The sequence below is a fragment of the Paroedura picta genome, chromosome 3 (assembly GCF_049243985.1).
Source record: "Paroedura picta isolate Pp20150507F chromosome 3, Ppicta_v3.0, whole genome shotgun sequence".
NCBI lineage: Eukaryota > Metazoa > Chordata > Lepidosauria > Squamata > Gekkonidae > Paroedura > Paroedura picta.
The window spans coordinates 136,589,759-136,612,470 of NC_135371.1; the positions used below are offsets into that span (position 1 = coordinate 136,589,759).

General features: G+C 43.9%; 1 protein-coding gene across 13 annotated transcripts in view; it reads right to left on the reverse strand.

Moving 5' to 3' along the window:
* RBFOX3 (RNA binding fox-1 homolog 3) overlaps positions 1–22,712 on the reverse strand; it is a 458,629-nt gene that overhangs the window by 323,150 nt on the left and 112,767 nt on the right. For 5 of the 13 annotated variants that reach the window (XM_077328152.1, XM_077328146.1, XM_077328148.1 and 2 more), the window contains exon 2: positions 4,742–4,860. The exons of 4 other annotated variants lie outside the window; for them this stretch is intronic. The gene's annotated coding sequence lies outside the window, so the exon portion shown is untranslated. Of the gene's footprint in view, positions 1–4,741; positions 4,861–22,712 lie in introns of those variants that run through there. 4 more of the 13 variants (XM_077328154.1, XM_077328153.1, XM_077328151.1 and 1 more) reach the window with 2 other exon arrangements.

The window sequence follows — 22,712 nt, forward strand, 5'->3', positions numbered from 1 at the left end:
GTTCTGGGAACTGAACAGCCAAGTAGGAACCTTGACTGACCTTTCTACAAGTTATGGTAAAAAATCTCTTCATAAAATGGCCAAATATATATCCTCATGAAAGAAGGGGGCAAGGAGAAGTGTTTTTCAATTATTTACTTAGAACTTCATTCTGTACCTCCTGGAAACTTGTTTAAAATTGTGGGGAAACACTCATACTTGCTTCATCCAGAGCTTACATTTGGTTTCGGTTAGCATCATTATTCCTCAGTTATGGTCAATAAATTCTCTTCTTCAAGAACAGGCAGACATAGGTTACAACAGTGATATGGAATAAGAAGGGAATACTAAGGAAGAAAATGAACACCATATAGCCCTTATGAAGTCTCACTATCAAGAATTCAAAGCGGAAAGATCCTCCAAGGTAGGAAAGGAACCAGCACTAGAATGGGCACTTCCACATGCTTTCCAATTCAGTTATCTGTCTAGTTTGAATTCATACTTCAAGAAGTTAATTTCTTCTCAGTCACTAGAGACATAGCAAATCTGCTGACACACAAAGCACAGAGAGAGAGGGGGGAGTGGGGGTAGCAAAGAGAGTGGGATGGGAGAAGAGGGAAAACAATGAAAGTCCTTTAACCTTTACAGTTCTTGGCTTTACAAAGATCTTGAGGACGTTCACCACTGAAGCATGGAGAAGGGAGAAACTGTAGCATCAGCTGAAATGATGCATCCTTCTTCCAAAGACACTAACTCATAAACTGATCCCTTGCTTAAGACTCAACTTGCCATGGTGAACCATGCTGCTGTAATCTCCAGAATGGATTACTATAACATGCTCTATGAAGATCCCTTGGCAGCTTCACTTGGTACAAGAATGACTTCGCTCCAGTGCTCCATCAACTGCACTGGTTACCGACTTCCTTCCAGGCCTATTTCAAAACACTGGTTAATTACCTTTGCAACACTTTACAGCCTAAAGTCCTCATCTTAAATGCTCTGCATCTTTCAGCGGTTTCAGATAGCTTTCTCTTTGCAATGCCCTCTTTCAGCACTGCCTGAATAGCTAGAAGTTAAGCTGCCTTTTTTCATGTGGCAGAATCAGTCCTTTGAATGGCTTATCAGGGTGGGTGCAGAGGGCACCTTCATGTTCTGCATTCAGGAAGGCATGTAAAATGGTTTCATTTCAAAAGGCATTTGGTGGAGAGTAAATTGTCCTGAAAGATCAGGCTATGCTGTTTTATCTTGTTGATTTACTGTTATGTTATGTTTTATGTGTTTACAGCACCTTGTTCCTTTGGCATCTAAGAAGGTAAGGGGAGATATAAATATTTGAAATAACTAAATAATCATCAAACAGACATTTTGATAGAAAATGAAAGGGGAAAAAAACCCAAGGATCATTGCTGGCGTTCCCAGAAGCATCATTTTCCTCTCCACACCCAGCCCTGCACAGAGAGAAAAGGAGTGGCAGATTCCTCCAGCACTCCCCCAAGAATTCTGGCTCTAAATGTAATTTCCAGCAAATCAGGCCTCCTTGTGGGTAAGTGACACTGCAGAAAGAGGCAAAATATCTTGTCTTGATCTTGGCACTTCAGCTCTCCAGAGGCTGTACCGGAGATGAAGGAGTGTAGCATTCAGGAACAATGTACTTCTCATCTCCCTGAATAGACTGAGCCAATCTGATACCCCACCCAATTTATTCCATATATTCAGAATAAGAAAGCAAGATTGCTCATCCTGAATATGCATCCCCCCCCCAAAAAAAAAATCCTGACACACATACACATCAACCTGTCTCCCAAGGTGACATCTCAGAAATACAGGGATGCATGCATTCATTAGCCCCTTCCCACTCTTCCTTTTATTATTAGATCTTAAACTCTCCTCCTCGCCATCTGCCACTCAGCAGTTATATTTTAAAGAGGGAAGTGACAGCTTCTCTTTGATCAGCCCTGCAGAAGCCCCATCAGTGTCAAGGACCAGGAAACGAGGGGAATTCATAATTCTGACTCGGGGTAGCCCTTTGACCCATGGAACTCCCCAAGGGATTGTCACTGTGCTTAGATTTGGCTGTTCAAGCCAATTCATGTTCCATCTCCCTTTTCCAACTGGCTCTGTTTTGGTGGTTGTTATTTTTTTTTTAAGGACAAGCCCAGTCTCAGCTAGGGAGTTCATACTGAATTATCTTTGACCTTGCACCCTCTTCCCCAGCACTGCTGACCATCAGAGTTTCAGAAACTATAGGCAGAATCAATCAGCCTTACTGCTGCAGACAAATTATATTCCTCATGCTAGCCTCATAAGCATGGCTGCTCCTAGCACTACAGTCTTTCCTGCTGCAATCTGATAACAGTCGTGACCCATGCAATGCAGTCCAATAGTTCCCCTCAAAACCAACAGACAGGAGTCCCAATTATCAGTGGAACATAAACTGAAGTTAGTCTTTGTTGAAGGTGCATCAGGAAAGCATGAAGAGAAGTCATATACAGGCAAGGTGACTGCCGAAGACGCCGATGCCAGGAGGGACCAGGACAATTAAACCTTTGGCTCCTGGCCCCTTAAGATCACATGGGAAAGTCCATTCCGACAGGGAACTCGTTTGATCCAGGAAAGTGTGAAAGCTAGAGTCAGTCTGGTTTGCCAGCATGTGAGAAAACATCTCCATAGAGAAAGCACAACATGTTTATATTCTAAGCAGGGACACAAGATAAGACATTTCCATAACAGGGCCTGGGTGGCGACACAAAAAGGCTAGGCTGAGAACAAAAGCACCCAATGGGAGGGCTGGTAAGGAGGACTGAACCGTCAGCCCAGGAGGTCAACACCAAGATTGACATGGCACATGACAGTAACATAGCTCGTATTATATGACATTGCTACCTCACATAAGGACTAAAGGCTCAAACCAAGGTTTAAAAACAAAGTAATAGATTCCCTATTACTCACTTCTTAAAGCAAAGCCACAATGCCTCTCCAGAAGCAACGTATCAGCAAACTCTCTTTGTTGGTTTAACCTGAGGACAGCACAGCTGTGAGATACAGGAGACATTTTGCCAACTGTATATCTTCCCTGGAAGTCACATCACACCCACCGAGATGCCTGCAACTCTAAAAGTAGCAACTTAAAAGATGAGTATTTCCCCAGTTTTTAATAAACTGCTGCAGTTTATTAAATGGGGCATGTTGAGTAAATAAGAATATATTGCTACCCTTTTTTTCGGATGAGACAGGAAGAAGGCTGAGGTCATGAGTCAGTGGCAGAGCACTTGCACTGCAGGAAGAAGGTTAGATTTTTTTCAGTTGAGAATTTCAGGTAGCAGGGGATATGGAAGACCTCTGCTTGAGACTCTGGAGAGCTGCTGTTTGTCAGAGCAGACAATACTGACAGAGTAAACAGCTAACTAACTCAATTGTCACAGGATGCAATACTACTATTGGATGAATGGCTTTGAAAAAGGCCATATGCGGTTCGCCCCCAGTGTACTTTCTCCCTATGCCCCCTGCAGGGCTCTTTGCTCTGCAGGTGCAAATTTGTTGGTGTTCCCTGGCCCATGAGACGTTCACCTGACCGCGACCAGGGCCAGGGCCTTTTTGGCCCTGATTTCTGCCTGGTAGAGTGAGCTCCTGGAAGGACTAAGGGCCCTTTTGGAACTAGCTCAGTTTTGCAGGACCTATAAGACAGATCTCTTCTGCCAGGCTTTTGGTTGAGGTCAGGCAGACAGAAGATCTTGCCCTCCTCTTGTTTAGTCTCTCATTGCAACATGACCTCCAGGAGACTTGGTGGAACTGACAGACTGGGGAGAAAGGAAGGGTAGGTGTTAGGGTCTGGAGAGGTTATAGGACTGTATTCATGATACTGTTTTACTGTACGTTTTATTATCACTGTTGTTCGCCACCACGACACGGCAAGTTCAGGAGTGGCAACACATAAATAGGACTATTAATTAATTAATTATTCAATTAATTAATTATTCAATTAATCAATTAATTAATAGTCCTATTTATATGTTGCCACTCCTGGACTTGCCGTGTCGTAATTAATTAATGCAGTGACGGCAGGCTTATCACTGGCTACTAGTAGTCCTATGTCGGTCTGACCCACTAGGAATATTCACTCCTAGCTGCTAGTCATGACTGCATGCTCAGTATTCAAAACATACTTGGCTACCAAATTACCCAGACAAGGGATGAAGAATGCTGATGTTACTCTCCAAGAGGGCTCCCTTGTGGCACTCTAAATTCCAGTCTGGCACTACTTAAGATTTTGTATTAAAAATTAAGATGAAAAAGTCAGAATCTATAACCAGTGAATCCCTTATTTGCAGCTTAAATAGATTATGCAATTTAGTCGGCTTTGCATTAATATGTTTACGTTTGCTGATAAGACCCAACTGCACAATATGGCTTTTTTCCTTAACTTGAGGGATTTGAGCACAAACTAGTGACGGCTTAAGACACATAAGAATAATTGCAGCATTACATACAGGATGGGGCAAGGGATGAAGGCAAAGTTCCAAGAGACAAAAAAGGAGTGAAGAATTTGTCTGCTGATTCTTGGAAGCTCCATTCAGCCTGACCCATCAGGCACATATTTTTATTAAAAAGAGGGGTAGAAAAACTGAACCTTCTGCATAAGCCAACTAAGGAACTCAAATAAAATTGCACAATTATGCTCAAAGATTCCTATAGATTCTCACAGTTAGACAAAAATGGTATGTTGCCCCTTTTCTGAAAGTATCAGGCAATAAGATTGGCTTACCCAGATTGTTGCCCTTTGCCGAGGTGAAGGAAACAGAGATTCCCTCAAAGTGAGAATCAGATTGCTTGGAGACTGGCAAGGCTCCCGAGACAAGAAAGGTTGAGCAGCAGATTTATGGCCTACACAAGAAACAGGAAAAGGAGAAGCTTTAGCAAAATCTATTTAAAAACTCATTGGAAATGAGGGTGCAGTCTGATGGATTGGAGAGCAAATAGGGGATGCCACGGTGGAAGGATGGGATATTAAACATCTGGTTTGGGCAGGAATGAAGAGAAGACAGCTGGAAGCCCCTCCCTCACCAAAAAAGCAATGCCAGCTAAGATACACCCAAGAGCAGCAAATTGCATATTAGATTCAAAAGGCTACATGATGCAAATGATTTGACTGGTAAAGAAAAAAGAGCCATGCTGGGGGTGATACAGAGACAGAAAAATGGCAGAGAGAGTTGGAGACCCTTTCCAACTCTGGTTGCATATTGACTTTTTTCAACAGAGCAAGGCTGCTCATTTGCAGTGAGGACCAAAGACCAGTGAAATTTCAAACCAAGCCTCCCCTGCCAAATCCATTCCTCATCGGGTTTATTCCATCCTGCACACCCTGCTCCTTATTATTCATCTCTGCTTAGTCACCCTCCTCTGTTCAATATTAAACCACGTTACATCTCTACAGATTTCTTGGCAGTGTTTCTCAGGGAGGAGCTTGCTAACTTTCAGCACACATGGCCTGACAGTCTGCTTCTCCCACAACGAAAACTCATCCCTCACACTGAAGACTCACTGCAAAAATGGAGCAGCACTAAAATGTTTCCAGGCAGCAGCAGATCTTCCCCAAGTATGAGTTGCACGCCACATGGTGACCAAGGCAATCCTTATGCGGTCCTCTGATAATCCAAATGTAGCAAGACCATATTGGGTTGCACAAACAGTTACAACAAAGCCAAAACAAAACACACACACACACCCCTGCACATTACCCAATAGTCTTTGCGGTACTCACACTGCCTAATGCAGTATTCATACCCTCTTCAGGGTTAGCACAGCAACCATGTATGCCATAAGGAATTTTTTTTATCTGGGCAACTTTTAATAGTTGCATCTCTGAATCCATTCCCAGTATCTTTCCCCCCTCTGACCTGCCATTGTTTTTAGGTTTCCCATTAATCCCTGCAGCCCTACACAATTACTGAATAGTCTTATGCTTCACCTGAAACAATACACTCTGAGATAAGCACCCCAAGTTCTCACCCTGTAAGCAAAGGAGTGCAATGTACAGGTTGCCAGGGCATGGGTTTTAAACAGGGACAGCATTTTGGTATCCCAGCACTCTCCTCCCAGCGCCTATGACTAGAGATGGGCATGAACCTGAAAACTGGAGGTTTATGGGAATTCACAGGTCATGGGGCATCCCGAACCTCGAACCCCAAACTTGCACAAGCCCCATCGTGGTTCAGTTGGGTTTCTTATGCAGTAAGCTGTCTCCCTAGTGTGCTAGAGATGTGAAATTCAAGGTCAGTTTAGTTTCTGGGTGTGGGCCACCCCTCTCCTCTTTGCCCCTGGGAAGTGGTCACCCACCCACCTCCCCACATCACAGGTCCAGGTGTGAGTGGCATGGGCTGATGATATCTCCCATGTGAGAGAATACCAGTTTGCTCTGCATGCTGGGGGGGGGGGGCGGAGACAGTAGATTAATGGCACAATTTGAGAGGTCAAGCCATGTGACAGCCTTGTGTGTCCTGTACTCCAGGGGATTTGAGTTAGGGGGGCTCCGGAGGCTTAGCTAGGTATGCCATCACCATGACCTCAGCCAAGTCTTCCAAGAGAACTAGCCTGGCCTGCCTGATGCCACCGACTTCCCAGGTCACCACTGAGGGCCAGTAGTGGCCTTCCCCCAGGGTTCAGCAACGACATTATCTGGTGGCAGACTGCTGAGACAGACGTTCCTCCTCTACCACCCCCTCCAGACTTTTCTGTGCAATGCCCTCCCTCAACCTCATTGGGATCCCTCGCATCCTCCCTCACCACCCCATGATGAGTACCCCTCATTTGCCCTCTCCCCCTCATGGTTTGGAGGCAACCTCCCTAGGCACACACACAGTGGTTGGTCACAAAGAGAGAGGACAGGCAGTCACCCCTTCCAGTGTCTACTCTCGCAGGACACAATTGCAGAGAGCTGAAAAAGGGCACTTAGGGATCTCCCCCAATTCAGACCAAGCTTCAGGTTAGCAGGAGCAAAGAAGACTCAGAAGAAATGTGATCACCCCCCAAAATATCTCCCAACAAATGTGCCTGGTTTTGACATGCGAGTTTTCAATTGGGACATGGTTTTGGAGAATTTCCAGCAGGGGATCCTCAGGCCCCACCTGGGGACTGGCATCCTTTACACAATTTGTCACAGGGTATGATGAGCTTTTGTGAGCCACTGCTGACTTCTTCAGCTATTTTTCCTCATAGATATTCATGGTATCCCAAGCAGTGGCTTATCAGTAGATATTCAAGCAGCCACAAAAGTTCACAATATGGTATTTTGGCCCGAGTTTGGAAGGTAACTATCTGTAGCCTCCAGCTATGCAGCTGCATATCTGCCACTCTGGGAAATCATACTGGCTTAATTAATACTACCCTGGGATTTCATCTCTCAGGAGATCCTGGCTAGATTGGGGGGAGAGTTTCTGAACTTGGCAGACGAAGGTAGACTTTCTGCTACACGAAGGAGTGGAGAGAGCAGAAATGAAGCCTGTTTTCCCCACAAATTCTTTATGCTTTGACCCTTCCTTGAATTGAAAGTAGAAAGGCAATCAGGTAGCTAATTTTGCTGTGCTTTTTCCCAGGCCTAATTAATATTATTTATTTCTTCTGCTGGATTGAAACAATCCACCTTCCAACAGTCCAACCTGCCCAAATGCAGATGATTTGCATAACAGGCAACAAGCCACCAGGAACAGCTTTTCTGGTAGAGTGATCATTACCAATGCCGCCCCCCCCCCAGCTTCTGCATTCCTCCTTAACCACACTGAGTTCTGTGTGCAAATGCTGGGCAGGGCAGCTTGGGGGTCCCAGAACTGAAATGGGGAGCCTCATGATCTGAGACTGGGATCCAGGGACAAAGTGTTGCCATCTCTGCAGGTGCCATCTGTGCCTCAGAATCAGGTCACTGCATCCAAACCTAGTCACAGATTCAAGAACATCTTAGCTAGGTGCTTCATTTTTATCTATGCTGGTCCTTAACCCAACCAATGTCTTCCAGAAGATGCTGGGACAAAGCCAAGACCTATGAGAGCCACAGCATCCATTATCTATACAGGAAACGTGACATTCCCTTGTTTCCTGAATAGTCTTATCCATCTACTTTCCTCCCTGACATAGCTGTGTATAGCAGGGGTGACAATGTGGGCAAACTTTGAGAATTCCCAACAAAGCAGAAGTCATGGCATGACAGCTGCAAGTGATGCACAGTGACCATGAGGCAGTACATGTGTCTATATAGCTCTATTTATTTAACCCTATCTAGCCCAGTCTATATTCTTGGGCTTATCATTTGGCCAACCACCCCCCCTCCTTTTTTGTTAAGGATGTGGCACTTGACAAGACAAATTATTTGTATGTGTTAAAATGCTGCAATTCACCTTAAGTAGATCAAGTAAGAAAGCAAGTAAATCCTTATCCATGCTTTTCCTATATATATTTGTGAAACTGCCTGGGGGTGTGAAGCGTGTTCGGCCCCTGGACAGTGTCCGAGTTTGAATCTTGCCCAAACAGGTTGCGGCCAGCTTGGCCTAGCCCCTACACAGCCAGCTCTTTGCAAGAACGCAGCGGTGGCAAGGAAGTGTGCCGGCTCAGAAAATGCGGCAGCAGCAGCACTGCCGAGAGGCTGCAACTGAGGAAGCTGCCAGCGGCGCAAGGGAACCTGCAATGGCGAAAAGGTGCCGCCGCTAATAAAGAGGCCATGCAGGCATGGTGACACGGGCCGGTGGCGCGCCCCCCAGAAAGCAGCCTGTGCTGCCGACAGACCGCCACAGCCAACAGGAGGGAGGCCTGGTTGGCTGCAGCCAACACCATGCCCTGCATGTCCTCGCCCTGCAGCCTGGGGACGGCCTGCTGCCTAAGAGGCCACCAGCCCTCTCCGCGCCTCCCCAGCCCTGCCTCTCTCCCCCCAACCTGCCTCCCGCTAGAGCCTGCTGCATTTCTGCATGCAGCCGGCTTTGAAACTAGTCTGTACACGGACTAAATGAAACAGTAAGCCCTTGGAAGGCGGGCTGTGTCCGGGATGAGGAAGGGTGCCGATTGGCCCCTTCCCCCTGACAGACTATCGGAGGGACCAATTGGCAGGTGCGAAGCGCCTGCCGATTGGTCCCTCCGATTCCTTGCCGGAGCAACTGCGAGCCGCGCACAGCGTGGCTCACAGTTGCTCCCTGCCCGGCGGCCTGACGCGGCCGGAGGCGCAAAGCGCCTCCCGCTGCGTCAGGCCGCCGGCTATTGAGTCCCCGGCAACCGCATGCTGGGCGGCTGCTGGGGGCTCCCTGGGCGGGGGCCTGATGCAGCGAGAGGCGCAAAGCGCCTCTCGCCGCATCAGGCCGCCGCCCAGGGAGCCCCCAGCAGCTGCCCAGCGTGCGGCTGCCGGGGACTCCCGTCCGTTCTTCCGACGGAAATGGCCGCCGCCGCCGCCACCAGCCAACCGCCGCCGCCAGCCAGATCCCGCCGCCGCCACCAGCCAGCCACCGCCGCCAGCCAGACCCCGCCGCCAGCCAGACCCCGCCGCCGCCACCAGCCAGCCGCCGCCGCCGCCAGCCAGACCCCGCCGCCGCCACCAGCCAGCCACCGCCGCCGCCAGCCAGCCGCTGGCTGGAGGGAAGGACAGAGCTATAAAGAAGAGTACCTACAGGTTACTAGGCACTATAGATCAATCATCAGAAAGGCCAAAGCTGAGAGTGAGCTAAGATTGGCCAGGGAAGCCCACTGTAACAAGAAAAGATTTTTCAGTTATGTGAGGAGCAAACGTAAAGTAATGAAGGCAATAGGCCCACTGTTGGGTGCGGATGGACAAACTCTAATAGAAGATGCAGAGAAAGCAGAAAGGCTCAGTGCCTATTTTACATCTGTTTTTTCCCCACAGGTCAAAGAGTTTAGGCACATCTAGAGATGGCAGTAACCAAGGGATAGTGTCTGGGTGGCAAGTTGACATGGACAGAGAGGTTGTCGAGAGGCATTTAGTTGCACTGGATGAGTTCAAATCCCCTGGGCCAGATGAAATGCACCCGAGAGTGCTCAAAGAACTTTCCAGAGAACTTGCACAACCCTTGTCCATCATCTTCAGGACCTCTTTAAGGACTGGAGATGTCCCGGAGGACTGGAAGAGAGCAAACGTTATTCCGATCTTCAAAAACGGGAGGAAGGATGACCCGGGAAACTACAGACCAGTGAGTCTGACCTCTGTTGTGGGTAAGATAAAGGGAGCAATTTGCAAACATATGGAGGACAATTTGGTGATCCAAGGAAGTCAGCATGGATTTGTCTCCAACAGGTCCTGTCAGACCAACCTGGTTTCCTTTTTTGACCAATTAACAGGTTTGCTGGATCGTGGAAATTCGTTTGATGTCATTTACTTGGATTTTAATAAAGCTTTTGATAAGGTACCCATGAAGTTCTGATGGATAAATTGAAGGACTGCAATCTGGATTTTCAGATAGTTAGGTGGATAGGAAATTGGTTAGAGAACCGCACTCAGAGAGTTGTTATCAATGGTGTTTCATCAGACTGGAGGGAGGTGAGTAGCGGGGTACCTCGGGGGTCGGGGCTCGGTCCGGTACTTTTTAACATATTTATTAATGATTTCGATGAGAGGGTGGAGGGACTACTCATCAAGTTTGCAGATGACACCAAATTGGGAGGACTGACAAATACTCCGGAAGATAGAGACAGAGTTCAACGAGATCTGAACACAATGGAAAAATGGGCAAAGATGCAATTTAATAAAGATAAGTGTAAAGTTCTGCATCTGGGTCAGAAAAATGAAAAGCATGCCTACTGGATGGGGGATACGCTTCTAGGTAAACTACAAGCACAACGATATAGGCTAGATATCAGGAAAAAAAATTTCACAGTCAGATTAGTTCAGTAGTGGAATAGGCTGCCTAAGGGGGTGGTGAGCTCCCCCTCACTGGCAGTCTTCAAGCAAAGGTTGGATACACACTTTTCTTGGATGCTTTAGGACGGGGGTCCTCAACCCCCGGTCCGCGGCCCAAAGGCCATAGTACCGGGCCGCCAGCAGCCGCGCCTGCCTCCCCCCCATAGTGAGAGGGAGGGAAAGAGGCAGGCGTGGCCGCAGGCACACCAGCAACGCAAACGTGCATGCGCGGAGCTGCCGCACATGTGTGTTTGCACCCCCTGCTGGCGAAAACGTGCACGTGCGGCAGCTCTGCGCATGGTTAGCGCCACCTAGTGGTGAAAACGTGCATGTACAGCAACTGCGCGTGCGCATTTACGTGCAGCTGCAGCAGCCAGGCCGCTGGCTCTCTCCCACCCTCGGAGGCGGCCCCCGACTACAAGAAGGTTGGGGACCGCTACTTTAGGATACTTTGGACTGATCCTGCGTTGAGCAGGGGGTTGAATTAGATGGCTTGTATGGCCCCTTCCAACTCTATGAGTCTATGATTCTAAATCCTCAGTTGGCCAGTTCACAAAAGTTACTGCTGTTCCTTTGCTTGTTCTTCAGACTGCACTGTGCCAGTACTGCCTGCATGCTCAGAAATCAAATTTGTAACCAAAGAGTAAACCTTAAAATCCTAGCTAAGCATTACAAAAGACAGTTTAAGCATCCTAGAATAATCCCACCGATGCTGACAATGGCAAAAACAAAAATCTGTATTGATTACATGGGAACTGTTGACAAGGTATCTGGTTAGCCATTGTGTGGATCATGATGTTGGACTATAGACCATCTGCCTAATCCAGCACAGTTCTTCGCACATTCTAGGCTACATTTTTTTTCAATTGCCAAGAGGAAGGGACCATTAGCAACTTAAGACCTATTTCCATGTACTGGATGGCTGTAGGGATGCTTTATCCTCTTTTTAACTATGTTTTGGTGTTCTTTTATGGGATGGGGTTTTATCATGTTTTATGCAGGTTTTATATTGTACCCCGCCACAAGTCTCCATAGAGTGGTGGGCTAAAAGTCAAATCAAATCAATCAATCAATCATAATCACAGAAGTTAATGCACCGGGGGGAGGAGTGGAAACCAGGACTCTGTAAGAATTTAACAAATTTCTGAATTTCTATTTCCTTGTTTTTGATCATCGCAAAAAGGGTTGTTCTGGCTATTATATATATGAAAGGAAAGGCAATTCGCTACAAGCCATCAGAGAAAGTCCCGCAATTCAGGATTTGAATCCTGAAAACTCAAGAATATTTTGACAATTAATTATCTAGAGGGAAACTGTGGAGCTCACCACATGGGTAAGAAAGCCTATTAAATTGCAGACAAGAGAGAGTTACAATGTATGAAGAATACTGCCCAGAAACATTTGGAAATTAGCTCCCACAGCTACAGAGGCCACTGTCAACAGAACACCAGCAGTATCATCAACAGAATAAAAATATTTCAGGCCAAATGTCTCTGAAATTATTAGAATATCTAACGTAAGTATAATTGGATGTGTGTGTGTGTGTGTGTGTTTTTAAGGTTGGTTGATTATCCACTAGGCATGATCTAGAATTAAAACTGAAAAAAGAATTTTAAAATTGACTGTTCAATTAAGTGTGTAGAACCTTGCAAAATCCATGTATTTATTTCATATAAGAAGTCATCAATAATGTTTCATATAGATAAATATATGTGGCATTCCAGGAGCTTGCTAAAACGAGGTCCCTGTTTTTAATGTGAATACTTTCCTCAGTGGCTCCTCCCTAAATAATAATAACATACCATCACAATGTGTTTACAAGAAATCATAAATCACAAATTAAAATACAGCCACCTCAACCTACCTCTGCTGATTTCAAGTTTGGTTGATCATTGCTTAACTCTATTGGAACTTAATCTAAAACAGAATGAAAATTAATAATGACAGCCATGTAGTTCAATAATAAAATATTATAGTGATATTAAAATATATATTTCTAATATATTATATAATATATATATAATAGCATACCTTCTAGTATCATATAAGCATAGGCGAATTCAAATTATCTCATAGAATCCCATCTCATTGTTCCTAGCTGACGCTATTTCATGCTCAGCTTGTAATGAACAGGTGCACCGCAGGTGCTAGCAATTAACACAATTAAAGGGTTCATGTATATTATAAACTTATATTACAATAACCAACTATAGAAAACAGGACAAGTACCAAGAAGTGTTCATTCCATTTGATGTGATGGTGTCCATTGTGAAAATGAAAAAAACATTATCTATAATATGTGCTGATTCAAATTGCTCCTTGAAATTGACTACATTGGATTATTTCTAAGTCCAAAAAAGTAAAGTTCTCAATAGAATGATGATGTCCAGTCCAGTGTGTTACCAGAGAAGCTTCCATAGTACAGTTGCAAATTCTGAACAGGTGCTCCATGATACAAATCTTTAAAGCAGTGGATCTCAACCACTGTAATGCCACAACCCCAACTGCAGCGGCAGCAGGGGCAGCATGCGCACGTGCAGGGGTGTGCATGCAGGCACACAACAATCTGGAGGCGGTGTGGAGGTGGCCAGTGCCATGGCTCTGCCACCGCTGGCCACCACCACCACGACACCTGCCACCGCCCACTGCCACCGCCACCAACCTGGCAACCCTGTGGAAGGGGCCAGGTGACCCCACTTTGGGTCGGGACCTCTAGGTTGAGAACCACTGCTTTAAAGTTTGCGAGATGTCCACATATAGAAGACCACATGTGCATTTAATCGCATAGATAATGTTTTTAGATAACAAAATTATAAAACAATCGATTTTCACCTTGAAATTATTTGAATGGGTATATTCAGAAATTTCCAACATTAATTTGCACAAGGAACAGTTACCACGTTTGAGGTTGCTCTTTGGTAAATTATTTGGTATTTATTAAGTCGCTGATGCTGTGGCTGCAGCATCATGCCAGTAAAGGTTTGGATTCACACCCTGGAATTTCTGAAACTAGGTGCCAATATCTATAAATAATGGATTTTAAATGATGAGCAAAATTAGAAAATTCAAAAGAACATGTCAGTCTACTGGAAGGGGCCCATTCCTTATATATTAACAGGGTCTCCCAGAGCATCACATCAGCCTGTTGTCGTGTGTTCTATAGACCAAGCAGGGTAGCCTCTCTCTGTTAGGACCATGCTAAGAAAATCACAGGCAATTTTGTAAGATTCCCCCAAAGAGCTGTTATGTTTAATTCGCAAGAATTGTCTCACCAGTAAATTAACTTTTAAATGCCAAAAATGAAATAATTCAAAATTTAATAAAGTGTTTCTGCCAGTGTCTTTCCAGTATGAGGAGACACTAAAATTTTCCTCTCCAATTATATTGACTAAGGGGTCCAAAAGTGCTAATCTTTCATGGTGATATTGCAGAGAAAATTTAATGATTTGATACTGTGAGTTAATCCATGATTACCAATCCTGATTACCAAAAACAATGAAAACATAATCAGGAAATCTTGCAAAAAACAGAATGTCATCAAAAAAGACATTGATCTGAGAGTTGCACAACCACATCTGTTCTATGCATAACATGAATAAATTGGTGACCACGTAGGTGATCACTGCTCCCAAGGCCAATATGCTAATTTGTAAATACAAACCCCCCTCATAAATAAAACACTTATTTTCTAACACAATATCAAACAGATCCATAAGAAAATGGGTCAGAGGGTGTGGATTCGGACATTCATTAAGGCAATTCTCCACTACCCTGCATGCTTCTTCATGAGGGATGTTGGTATTTAGAGCATTAATGTCCAAAGTTATTAAACAAGCCCCCTGGGAAACCATAACTTTTTTGATAGAATTAATGAAATGCAAGTCCCATAACATCGAATTGGGTATCAGCAATCTCTTTTGAAGATGCAAATCTAAATACCCTAAAGGTGGTGCTAAAAGAAAGTCCTGTTGGACAACTAAGTCTGCCTAGTACTAGTCTAATATTTTTGTTTATTTTTAGTAAAATGTAAAATTTTTGGATGTTTATTCTCGAGAAACTGTGCTTCAGCTTCAGAGAGTCTAAGCCCAGTCCTTCATCAACCACATCAACCTGGAAATGGACTGCAGTGTATTAAATTTTGTTCCTCTTCAATTTTCTGATAGTGTCTCTAGACCAAAAGTTGTCTATTGATTTCTGCATCGTAATCTATCTTATCCAGAATCACTACTCCGCCCACTTTATCAACGAGTTTGATGACAATGGAGTTGTCACTCTGTAATGTTCAGTAATGGTCAGTGGAAAAAGGAAACCAGGCCAGCAAAGGGTGTGGTGGTTAGACATCATCAAAGTGGACACAGGCCAGAACACTGCATGGCTGAGGGACGTGGTGCAGAATCATGGTGGCGGCTGTGCCATGGGATGGCCAAGAGTCGGACATGACTAAATGGCTGACAACAACAACAAATGTTCTCAAAGTCTTAAACTCGTCCTTAGAGAGGTTCAGTTTGTTGAATGATGGATGTGCTTCCATATGTTTCAGATCTCTCAGTACAACTTTTTCTGAAGTGGGAATTTCTCCCACTTTGAGTGTGGGATTGAACCTTGAGTTAACCTCAAAGGTATTCAATGGAGGAGCATTGCTGTTTGGAAAAAAAAAGTTTATTTCAAGTCTCCTCAACTTAAATAAATCAACGCGGGTCATAAAGGTGTTGTATTTGTAAGAAGGTGCCAAGCTAAGTCCTTTGCTTAAAAGATTCTCTATGGGTGAGAGTAGTCGACTCAAGAGGTTAAAGAATGCCTGAGTCTGCCCTCCCTTTTGCCCCTCTGAAAATCTGGCTGATATCTGTGCGGTTGCCGAGCCTTGCAAGCCGGACGCTGTGTTAGGCATTGGGGCAAAGGATTCTTACTGGCAGAATTCATAGAGTCTGAGCTGGAAAACGTGCTCGGATCCCAGGTGATGGATTTGGATCTGAATTTAGGATTCTTAACTGTCATCCAGGGATAAATGTTTTCTGATTGAGAGTCTTGAGTGCCTTGGTTAAATTTCTTATTTTTATATTCCTTGAGCATGTTAGTAAATGTTTTCAAATCATTTTCTATGTCTGCTAATTTCTTGTCAAATATCAGTAGGAATGGAAGGTTGTAAAGTGCCTGAAACAAATTGAACCTCTCTAAGAAGGAATTTACTGACATGATTAAGGAATATAAAAATATAATAAGAAATTTAACCGGGGTACTTGGGACTATCAGTTAAGCGAGGATCAACAAGACTTGAAATTAGCAGAGGTAGGCTAAGGTGGTTGTATTTTAATTTGAGATTTATGATTTCTTTAAACACATTGTAATGCTATTATTTAGGGAGTAGCCACTGAGGAAGGGCTTCACACTGAAAACGGGGATTGTACCTGGCACCTTGTTTTTCCACAATTCTGGCATACCACATATATCTATATGAAACATTCTTGACATCATCTTATATGAAATAAATACAGAGATTTTGCAAGGTTCTACAAACTTTATTGTACAGCCAATTTTTTATTATTTTCTTTGGCTTCTACTTCAAGGAATCAACATTTCTATTTTGGATTATCTAGAATTAGCCTGTCCTCTAACTAGGCACCAAGAACAGATGAAATGACTCTGTGACAGTCCTCCTACCTTAATGTCTCCATGTGTTCCACAGGCCCCTTGCCAAAGATGCCCTGCCTACATTCCACTACCAAGTCACCACAGGCATCCACAGTCTATCCATCAATTAAACAACAAGCCAAAGGGAAACCTGGCAGTTAAAGAAAGTCCCAATGAGACAAACAATTATAAAAAGATAAGGCTATCCAATTCAATTAAAGATGATACAATGTAAATCCTCATAGGTTTGGTGATGCTCTTTTCCTTCTCTCTCCTCTTTGGCCCACCAGGTTGCAAAATAAATTATCACACAAACTTAAGAGTCTGAGCTATCAGAACAATTAAACAAAAATTAAATCTAATTCATTTATACTCCCAGCACAAAGTGGATAATGTGGTGTTGATTTTTTTGTCCTCCTCTCTTCCTCTCTCCTTGCCTTGGCATTACCTAAGACTATTATGGGAAATTAATCACAGGGAAAGGCAATGAACATGATCTATCGCTCTTTAAAAGTGCACTGTAGTGATTATATAAAAATCTATTAAGAGGACAGAAAATTTAAGAGCAATGCTGTTTTCAAAGGGAAAGTCAGGCTCAGCTTTTGATGCCAGAGGAGATTGGGGGAGGGGGGGAGAGACAGAGAAGGAAATCAATTTTTAATGCATTCAAGTGATGACCTATAGAGCACAAAGTTTTACTAAGCTTGGGTTATCAACTAGGGGTCACCCTATAAGAAAGCCATCCCACTGCTTACAGTGTCTCCAGGGCAGGATCCTGTATATCAGCAAAAACTGAAAGCATAAAGATCTCGGGCAGGTTTACAGATGTAGACCACCACTCCCAGATTCAGCAAGTGGACTTTTAGCACAGGATATTGGTTCCAGTTTCCTCTTTGATAATGACGTGCTGGGTCAGCCTATCCCCTCCACTGCCTTCATTTTCCCACCTGAGAATCCTTACCTCTATTATACCAAACTGGATGAAACAAATTGTGTTGATTCACCAGGTTCTTATACATTTACAATAAATTCAGACCAATAAGCTCCAAGTCTAAAACTGTTAACATTTTTAATGAATAATGTATTAACAAGCCATTGGCTAAAAAATACCATAAAGTGTGCACCTCCCCACTTCTTCTCTTATTGGGAAAAGAGGTAGAGAGTAGAAGGACTGACCTGCCTGTGATAAAAGAATGCCTACAATGGAGGAAAATGGTAAGTACATAGTAGCATGGAAAATAAAGCCATGGCCAAAATGCATTCGGATTTCTGATTAGAAAAGTTTGGCAAAGCTAGGTTTTACTGTAAGCAATTTTAGATATTTAATATTCCGTTACAAATGGGATGTAATAGTTCAGTATCAAAATCTGCTCAGAAATGTGATGACCATTTGAACTGTTTTTGTAGCGATATGCATTCTGTATTATTAGGCTACTATTAACAGTACATATGCATGACTACAACTGGAATCATAATAAACTGAGATGGAGATTCCATGATGACCGTTTTAGCATATACTCCTCCAATTATCTGACCCATAAACTACATACCTGCCCACTGACAGTGTCTGGGGGGGGGGTATTGACACAGGGCCACAGAAGGCGAATGCAAATACAAAATTCCCTCTGTGATCTGCCACATGTAGAAAGTTTGGCAGTTTAGCATCTCAAGCTGAGAAGGTTGCTGGCGTTTTCAATTTGGCATTTTCAATTAATCAGTAACCGAGATTATTAGCGATGCAACAACTGCAGTGTTCCAAACAACTTAGAGTTGGGGTTTTTTTAAGTGCATAAAATGTTCTAAGGCCAGGACAACCTTAGCTAAGATCACTGCCATTAGGCTGGGATCCTATGCCACAATATTAATCAGCATAAGAGTGCAATATAGCCCTGACTAGAACCTTTGTAAAGTACTCAGAGTATCTATGAATCATATTGTGATCAGGAAGGTGGGGTGGTAGGAGCATTCACAGGCATGCAGCTCTGAGATTAAAGGCTGGGAATGGAATGGTAAAGAAGCAACAGCAAAGCCAAAGAGCTACCACATCCCATAATCTCAGTATTCAAAGGCATGTAAACTCTGATTAGGCAAACATTAGGGGGGGAGCACTGGCCTCTATGCCCTGCTTGCTGGCCCTCTGGGGTAACTAGTTGAGGACTTTGTAAGACAGGCTGCTGAACTGGTCTGACCACTGGTCTGATCGAGCAGGGCTCTTCTTTAATTCATAGCTATGAAAGCTGGCCACCATGTATGTGATCAAAAGGCACTTAAAATTGCACAACGGCTTATTTATTATTTATTAATAAACATATTTATTAATGATCTAGATGAGGGGGTGGAGGGACTACTCATCAAGTTTGCAGATGACACCAAATTGGGAGGAATGACAAATGCTTCGGAAGATAGAGACAGAGTTCAACAAGATCTGAACACAATGGGAAAATTGGAAAATGAGAACAAGATGCAATTTAATAGAGATAAGTGTAAAGTTCTGCATCTGGGTCAGAATAATGAAAAGCATGCCTACTGGATGGGGGATACGCTTCTAGGTAACACTGTGAGTGAATGAGACCTTGGGGTACTTGTGGATTGTAAACTAAACATGAGCAGGCAGTGTGATGCAGCGGTAAAAAAGGCGAATGCCATTTTGGGCTGTATCAACAGGGGTATCACATCAAAATCACAAGATGTCATAGTCCCATTGTATATGGCACTGGTCAGACCACACCTGGAGTACTGTGTGCAGTTCGGGAGGCCTCACTTCAAGAAGGATGTAGATAAAATTGAAAGGGTACAGAGGAGAGCGACGAAGATGATCTGGGGCCAAGGGACCAAGCCCTATGAAGATAGGTTGAGGGACTTGGGAATGTTCAGCCTGGAGAAAAGGAGGTTGAGAGGGGACATGATAGCCCTCTTTAAGTATTTGAAAGGTTGTCACTTGGAGGAGGGCAGGATGCTGTTTCTGTTGGCTGCAGAGGAGAGGACATGCAGTAATGGGTTTAAACTTCAAGTACAACGATATAGGCTAGATATCAGGAAAAAAAATTCACAGTCAGAGTAGCTCAGCAGTGGAATAAGCTGCCTAAGGAGGTGGTGAGCTCCCCCTCACTGGCAGTCTTCAAGCAAAGGTTGGATACACACTTTTCTTGGATGCTTTAGGATGCTTATGGCTAATCCTGCGTTGAGCAGGGGGTTGGACTAGATGGCCTGTATGGCCCCTTCCAACTCTATGATTCTATGATTCCTCCCCCTTCTTTGTCTGTCCCTTTTAAATAAGTTTTACCCCTCAATCTTAATATTCCAATTGTGAGTGTTATCCCAATAAGTTTCTGTCATGCTTATTAGGTCGTAATTCCTCTCCTCTACTAGGACTTTTTGTTCTTCCTGCTTGTTTTCCATATTCTGTGCATTAGTGTAGAGACACTGTAATCATTTGTCTGTCCCAGAGTTTTAGTTTTTGAATTTGTCTGTAAGTTAATTGTTCCCTGCATATGTGCCATTCCCATTAAATCTGCAGGGTTCTCATCTACAGTTATTCAGCAGTAATGGGTTTAAACTTCAAGTACAATGATATAGGCTTGATATTAGGAAAAAAATTTTTCACAGTCAGAGTAGTTCAGCAGTGGAATAGGCTGCCTAAGGAGGTGGTGAGCTCCCCCTCACTGGCAGTCTTCAAGCAAAGGTTGGATACACACTTTTCTTGGATGCTTTAGGATGCTTAGGGCTGATCCTGCATAAAGCAGGGGGTTGGACTAGATGGCCTGAATGGCCCCTTCCAACTCTATGATTCTATGATTCTATGATTCAGAGTTATAATATCTTGCTCTCGTGGCTGTGAGGCAAGTGCTCAACCAAGGATATCGGTGTTGCTGCACCAAGGCACAATGCCACTTTGAAACTCCATTTGCATGTTCCATACTTCTTGAAACAAGAAATGCTGCTGCAACCCTAAAGAATGCTTTCTCAACCAGGATTTCGTGAAACCCTGGGGTTTCTTGACGTCCCTGAAAAGGTTTCACAAATGTGTGGAAGTTAATTATTTATATTAAATGTGTTAAATGTTTACCAGGTGATATGACCCTATATGGTCATGTTGATCTCTCTCCCCACCTCTCATAATGGCCATTGATGGGCCTGGAGGGGGTGGGATGGGGAGGAGCCCCGGGTGGGCATGAACACAGCTGCTTCCCAAACATATTCTGCATGATCATGCCACTTCTGGGGTTTCTGGAAGCCTGAAGAATGTTTGAGGGGGCTCTCAATAGTAAAAAAGTAGAGAAAGGCTGAGCTAGAGAGACCAGGCTCAGGCAAGTGCAGTTTTAATCCTTGTAACAGCTTTCTCCCAAGCCAGAGGGTTAAGCAGTTGCACATCTGACCATGTTGGTTTCAGCACTGCACCTTTTGTCTTTAGCCTGGATAACAAACCTGGTGATTTAACATGGGCACAGAGATGTCAGGAAAGAAGGAAGGCAAAAATAGATATTCACAAGAGCAGATGGCCATTGTGCTTTTGCCAACTGTCAGCACCTCACAGCCTGCTTTCCTCATCCCTGAAAGACAGAGATCTAAGCAACCATTTCTCAAAGAAGAATTAGCCTGGTTTTGGTCAATAACTGGGTGATTAAAGGAGAAGAAGAAACATAATTACGTTAGCTAATTCCTTTCTTTTTCAATGGCCCAATTCCTACCAGAAAGAAGATATGTTCAATTCCCAGCAAGAGCCTCTGCAGCCAGAATTTTCTATCTATTTTATTTTAATTTTAATTTATATTTATACTTTGATTTCTATCGTTCCACTCCAACACAGTGGGAACAAGGAGAAATCCTTAGATACTACTTCACCAACAAGAAAACACATTGGTGAGCCTTTCTCTGTGCATCCTAAGCACAGTCACATTCTTCTAAGCCTATTAACTTCAACAGACTTAGAACAGTGTGATTCTAGGCTAGGATGACACTGTCAGTCCCCATTATCAAGAGCAATACTACCAGAGATAGACCCCAGCTTAGATCACCTATAGTGACATACTCTGCTCCTTCTGCAGTCAGGGATTGGATACTTTTAGTGGTCGCCATCAATTTTTCTGCATCTTGAATAATACCCCAACTTCTTCTAAATTCCTCCTCAAGTAGTCCTGATTGGTTCTTTTAAGGAACGAGGCAGCCGGTGCAGCCAAGCCTGGGAGGACTTGCCCAGCTCTGTTTAAAGCCTGAGATAAAACCTTCACCAAAGCAGATTCTGCCATAAATCCTCATTCGCAATGGAACCATCCCTGGGCTAGCTTGACACTTTAATGAGATCATCAATTCCAGAGCAGCCCGAGTGCATTTGGGCCTGGGGGTTGAGGGGAGGAGGGATTCTTGGGGAAGACAGATAAAAAGTTTTGTGAAGGATGGGAAAGGGTGCTGAGTTACTATTTCTGCTTTTTAAGAAACTAGTTGTACTCACCAGCAACAAGAGCTTTTCAAAAGGATGAGGCACAACTGCAGATAAGAAACTTAAAATGAATACAGGTATAATTTGCAGAGTAACTGCTCAAGTAGGTGGCTTTGCTATTCTGCAGACTCTTTTATTTTTAAGGTTAGAGTCTGCCCAGTACTCAAAACATCCCATTTAAATTCAGAACATATTTGTTTTTGACTTGTCTGCATTGCCCCTTCTGAAAATTACAGAGTTCTATTCTTGTATATTTTTTCTTAATGAAAGTGGAATTTGCACTTGCAAATATCCCAGGAAAGAAGATGGCAGAAGATCTCTTTTTTTTAATCTAGAGAAGCTAGATTCTGAAGTAATTAGTCTCTGGGATCACAAAAATGTCAAGTTTAGCTACTGGGGAAAAAACCTGGACAGATGATATTGACAAATGAATTGTAGGTGAAAGTGTGGGTGTCTTCTATTGGGCAAACAGGGATGAGCAGCTGGGTCAGGAGAAAGAACCGGTTGGTAGACTGCTGGAGTGATGAGTGCTGCTTCTTTCTATTCATACAGTGTGGGAGAGTGTGTGGGAGGGTATTGTCAGAAGTGCTATGCTTCTGCCATGATTATTAGCATTTGTTATATTTATAGATGCAAGACCTCTGGTTAGGTTTATTGCTTGGACTGTTTCCTTTCATTTTCTCACACATACACACCCTGCCACATCCATCTCCTCTTGTCACTGGAATGCAATACCATGACCTTGGGTGCCAGATTATTTGGTCTTTTGAAGATTTTCTGCATTTC